The sequence below is a fragment of the Bos javanicus genome, chromosome 11, assembly GCF_032452875.1.
Source record: "Bos javanicus breed banteng chromosome 11, ARS-OSU_banteng_1.0, whole genome shotgun sequence".
In the NCBI taxonomy this organism is placed as follows: Eukaryota; Metazoa; Chordata; class Mammalia; order Artiodactyla; family Bovidae; genus Bos; species Bos javanicus.
In genome coordinates this window covers 93,003,496-93,009,259 of record NC_083878.1, presented here as the reverse complement: position 1 = coordinate 93,009,259, position 5,764 = coordinate 93,003,496, and the positions used below count along the sequence as shown (strand labels likewise).

General features: G+C 43.9%; 1 pseudogene; it reads right to left on the bottom strand.

Annotated features, from left to right (window-relative positions):
- Positions 1 to 4,378: 4,378 nt before the first annotated feature.
- On the bottom strand, positions 4,379 to 4,921 carry LOC133256554 (RNA-binding protein with multiple splicing 2-like; annotated as a pseudogene).
- Positions 4,922 to 5,764: the final 843 nt, after the last annotated feature.

Here is a 5,764-nt window from a genome sequence, read left to right as displayed (position 1 = left end):
TGCAACGAAGAGTAGGCTCTGCTCACCACAACTAGAGAAGGTTCTCCTGAAGCAACAGAAACCCAGTACAGCCAAAACTAAATGAGTAAAATTATTTTTTTAAAAACCATCTGGAAACCATTGATCTTTTCAACTATCTCTACAGCTTTGCCTTTTCCTGAATGTCATGTAGTTGTAATCATAGAACATGTAACCTTTTCAGACGTATTAGACCCCTGAGATTTGATGAAATGTCATAACTCACTTATGTCTACACAGTTAGTAGAGTTATGAGGTTAGGATTTAAAACACCTGTCTGGCCCAATGCTCTGCTCTCAACACTACAATATGTTACTTGATCACTAACACTAAATAAGACTCATCTATATTCAACTAATAATAAAAAAAAAAACAGTCATAGCTGAAGCACCAACCAGGAAATAATATTTAGAGCTCACTGACACATGATGTTTATCAAAAGTTGAACTAAAGGAAAAATTATCTGGAGAAGATTGTCCAAATGACATGTATAACATCCATACTTTCTCATGGATCTGATATCTAGTGTATTGTCAACACAGATCACTGGAGACATAAACATCTGTGTGCTCAGCCACTCAGTCATGTCCAACTCTTTGCAACTCCAGTGACTGTAGTCCAGCAGGCTCCCTTATCCATGGGATTTTCCAGGCAAGAATACATAGTATTTCCTACTCCAAGGGGTGTTCTCAGCCCAGAGACTGAACCCACAATTCTCGTGTCTTCTGTTTTGGCAGGTGGAGTCTTTGCCACTAGTGCCATCTAGACAGTGTGATTTTTGCCTCCAAACCATTACTAATATTAATTTTTATGCACGAATGTGATTTCCAAAAGCCTCTAACTGAAGCTGATTAAAAGAAAGCTCATGCATTGTGTCTGTTCTTAGAACACAGATGTTAGTATTTCATCTAAGCAACTGTTTATTTTTATCTTTGGTTGTGAATTCTGTGACTGATCAGAAAGCTTGGAGCCAAATCTAAGGCTCACCCGTAACAAGGGTCATCACCATCTGCATTTTCAGAGTCATTCCTGGCTCAATTTTATGTCCCCACCCTTGTTTATTCCTTCTTTTGTGCTTGTCTAACCTTATTTTCAGTTTATCCATCTTGTAGCGTATATGTTACTCCAAGCTGCCTTAAACTCTTCAGAAGTAAGATCTACTATAAACATAAATAATTTTTAAGTCAGAGAAGAAAACCCACCAAACTGGAAAAACAATGGTCATCTCTGGGTAGCAAGAGTATAGTTTTTTAAAATTTACTTTCTCATAAGGGATACCAAAATAAGATAAAAATATTAAAAACCAAAAGTTACTTTAGTTCTACCAGTTTTTCTACAGAAGTTAAAAAATTTATTCTAAAATTTATATGGAAATGCCAAAGAACCTAGAGGAATCAAAATAAATTTGAAAAAAAATAAGAAGGAGGGGACTCGCGCTACCTAGCTTCAAGACTTACTAAGCTGCAATAATCAACAGTGTGCTATTGTTTTTTCTTTTTTACTTTGGATGATTTCTTTTATTTTGTGTTTCATATATTATCCAGTTTCACATTCTCACAGGATCAGCAATGACAACACCCACCTCGTCTTCTAAGTCTGAAAATGGCAAGACAGCCGCAGCTGCAGCCAACAGCAAAGCACTGATGTGCTCACAAAACAAAAAATTGCACAATTTTTCCTTCATTTTTCTTAAACTAAGGGCTGACGCTAAGGCTCACTGCTGAAGAAAGGAAACTCTTTTCTTCTTCATGCCTCAAAAGAAAACGTTAAACTTATCTGACAAGTCTGACAAGGGCTCTTCAATAATTAATTGCACACACACACACGAAGCTTTCAGTTCAGTTCAGTTCAATTCGGTCACAGTCATATCTGACTCTTTGTGACCCCATGGACTGCAGCACTGCCAGAATTCCCTGTCCATCACCAACTCCTGCAGCTGCCTCAAACTCACATCCATTGAGTCGGTGATGCCATCCAACCATCTCATCCTCTGTCATCCCCTTCTCCTCCTGCCTTCAACCCTTCCCAGCATCAGGGTCTTTTCCCAATGAGCCAGTTCTTCACATCAGATAGCCAAGTATTGGAGCCTCAGCTTCGGCATCAGTCCTCCCAATGAATATTCAGGACTGATTTCCTTTAGGATTGACTAGTTGGATCTCCTTGCAGTCCAAGGGACTCTCAAGAGTCTTCTCCAACACCACAGTTCAAAAGCATCAGTTCTTTGGTGCTCAGCCTTCCTTATGGTCCAACTCTCACATCCATACATGACTACTGGAAAAACCATAGCTTTGACTAGATGGACTTTCATCAGCAAAGTAATGTCTCTGCTTTTTAATACATGTTCTAGGTTGGTCATGAAGGAAAGGGCAACCCACTCCAGTACTCTTGCCTGGAAAATCCTGTGGACGGAGGAGCCTGGTAGTCTACAATCCATGGGGTTGCAAAGAGTCAGACACGACTGAGTGACTAAACTTTCACTTTCAAACTTAGATTGGTCATAGCAAGGAGCAAGCGTCTTTCAATTTCATATCTGCAGTGATTTTGGAGCCAAAAAAAATAAAGTCCGTCACCGTTTCCATTGTTTCCCCATCTATTTGCCATGAAGAGATAGGACGGGACAGGATGCCATGATCTTAGTTTTTTGAATGTTGAGCTTGAAGCCAGCCTTTCCACTCTCCTGTTTCACGTTGCATAAACATTTTGTTACACAGGGTACAAAAATACTTTCACTTTTTTGGCTGGTTTCAAAGATTGGAAAGACTGAGGGAGCCATGGCAGGGGTGGGGTGCGCCAGGGTACACCGGAGAGAGGTAAGTGAAATGAGCAGAGAAAGGATTTTCTTAATGGTTGTTGGCCCATCTGAGGAGGAAGAAGCAGAGGCCCCTGATTTGAAATGACCAGGAAAATGCTCTGTCTTGGCTGGGTGGTCCTTCCTATTCAGCCTGGAAGTGAGTGGGGGGGTGGTGGTGGTGGAGTGCCAGCCGCCAAGCAGAACTGGCTACAGGGCTTGGTCCTCAATGAAGCCAGGTGGTGCAGGGCAGAGGGGTAGGGAGAGGAACCCAGAATGATGATGAGCCCTTAGTGGCCAGGCCTTGTTGCCATGGTGAAGCAATGTGAGAACAAACTGTACACTCATGTACACACAAGTTTTAACTGTCTTAATTCATGGCAGAAAACATTCAAAATTAAATGCCTCAGTGTCTTGAGGGGGGGTTACGGAAGCAGATTTGGGAGGTTGGGACTTGCTCAGTCCCCAAGGAGCCCTCCCAGCAAGAAGGACCCTGAATCCAGCCCTGAGGCTTTGGAGACAGGCTGTGGGGCAGGACAGGGCTGAGGAGGAAGAGAGGAAGAAAAAGAGTCCACTGAGTCAGGCTTAAAGTTCACAGTCTTTGGAGGGCAGCAACAGAAGCAGCTCTGCAGGGCCACCTGGGGGCACGGGGCGCTCAGGGTGGCTTCCTCCCCTGCAGGGCAGGGGCCTCGAGCTGTGGTGACAAGGGTGGAGAGCGAACAGAAGTGCCAATATTTCCATCCTGGCTGGGTGGTATCAGAGAAAGGGTACCAGCGCACCTGGTGCTTTTGAACTGTGGTGTTGGAGAAGACTCTTGAGAGTCTCTTGGGTTGCAAGGAGATTCAACCAGTCCATCCTAAAGGAAATCAATCTTGAATATTCATTGGAAGGACTGATCCTGAAGCTGAAGCTCCAATACTTTGGCCACCTGATGCGAAGAACTGACTCATTGGGAAAAGACGCAGATGCTGGGAAAGATTGAAGGCGAGAAGAGAAGGGGACGACAGAGGATGAGATGTTTGGATGGCATCACCAACTCAAGGATGTGAGTTTGAGGCAGCTCCGGGAGTTGGGATGGACAGGGAAGCCTGGAGTGCTGCAGTCCATGGGGTCGCAAAAAGTCGGACGCGACTGAGCAACTGAACTGAGCTAAACTGAACCAGCATACCTGAGCATGCAGGGCGGCAGCAGCAGCGGTGGCGGCTGGGTAGGTGAACGGCGGTATGTGAGATGGCTGGGGTCAACTCCATAGTGTACAGAGGGTAGGGGGCCCAGGCCTCTGGGGATGCAGGGTTTGGAGCGGCCCCCATCAGGTTATAGGTGTCCCCTGCAATGAAGTGTGCTCCAAGGGTGGGGTCGGCATTGGTAGGATTTCGTGTAGTCATTCATTTGTTCTTCCCTTTAGCTCGTTGGCTTCCCTTGTGGTTCCACTGGTAAAGAATCCGCCTGCAATGGGGAGACCTGGGTCTGATCCCTAGGTTGGGAAGATCCTCTGGAAAAGGGAACGGCTATCCACTCCAGTATTCTGGCCTGGAGAATTCCACGGACTGTATAGTCCATGGGGTCGCAAAGAGTCGGACACGACTGACTGACTTTCACTTTAGCTTGTTCCTGGCCATCTTGGTGTTGGCCTTGGCAAACTCTAGCCTCAAAGACTGTGGGTTTTCAGCATCAAAGCGAATACCGTTCATTGCATTCTTGGCGGCTGCTGCTCCTGCCCAACAGTCAAAGACCACAAAACCAACAGGCTGTCTTGATGTGAGCATGATCAGGGACCCTTTATATCCCTTGAAAGGCCTGAAGAGCAGGTAGAGTTGTCTGGATTTAATGTCCACAGGGAACCCACTGACCCACAGCGTCCTGACCTCCTCCTCCGCCAGGGTGCCGCCAGAGCCCGTGCTACGCCAGTGCTGTGCTCGCCGGTGGGCTTCAGAGTGCTCATGGTGCTGCCTGAGGGCTAGCTTGGCGCAGACCGGAAAGGAAATTTTAAAGACTGACAATACCAAGTCCTGAGCATCTGGAAATCTCATTCATTGCAAAATGGAACAATTGCTTAAAACAATTTGACAGTTTCTTAAAAAGTTTAACATACCCCTACCATGTAACCCAGAAATCCCACTCCTAGATACTCCAAAAGAAATGAAAATTGCTATTATTTTCTCCCATTCTGAAGGCTGTCTTTTCACCTTGCTTATAGTTTCTTTGGTTGTGCAGAAGCTTTTAATTTTAATTAGATCCCATTTGTTTATTTTTGCTTTTATTTCCAATATTCTGGGGAAGGAGGTGGGAGCGGGGTTCGGGAGTGGGAACACGTGTACGCCTGTGGCGGATTCATGTTGATGTATGGCAAAACCAATACAATATTGTAAAGTAATTAGCCCCCTATCAAAATTTAAAAAAGAAATGAAAATTGTGCTTATGCAAAGAAATGTATGCCAGTGTTTTGTAGCATCTTTATTCATACTAGCCAAAATCTAAGACAGTCTAGAAACTGATGGATGGATCAACAAACAATGGTATATCTACACAAGAAATGATACTGAACTAAAAAGGAAAGAACTATGATGATACAACAACTTGGATGAAACTCAACAGCAGTATGCAAAGTGAAAGAAGCTAAATAAACAATCTAAAAAGCTACATACTGTGTGATCCTATTTGTATGACTTTTTTCTGGAGGTGGGGGAGACAGGAAATCAGATCAGTGTTTGCCTGGAGCTGGGAGTGGGAGAAGAAAAATTATTAGAGGGGCAAGAGAAATGTCCAGGGTGCTGAAAATGTTCTCTGTCTTGATTGTAATTGCTACAAAATGCAGGACAATTGTCAAAACTCATCAACAAAATACTTAACATGGATAAATTTTATTGTATATAAATTGTACTCTATGTGTAATAAGACTTCATCTTAAAAATAAAACCTTGTAGAAAAAAAGATAGTCGTATTTCAGGCCTTGGGCTA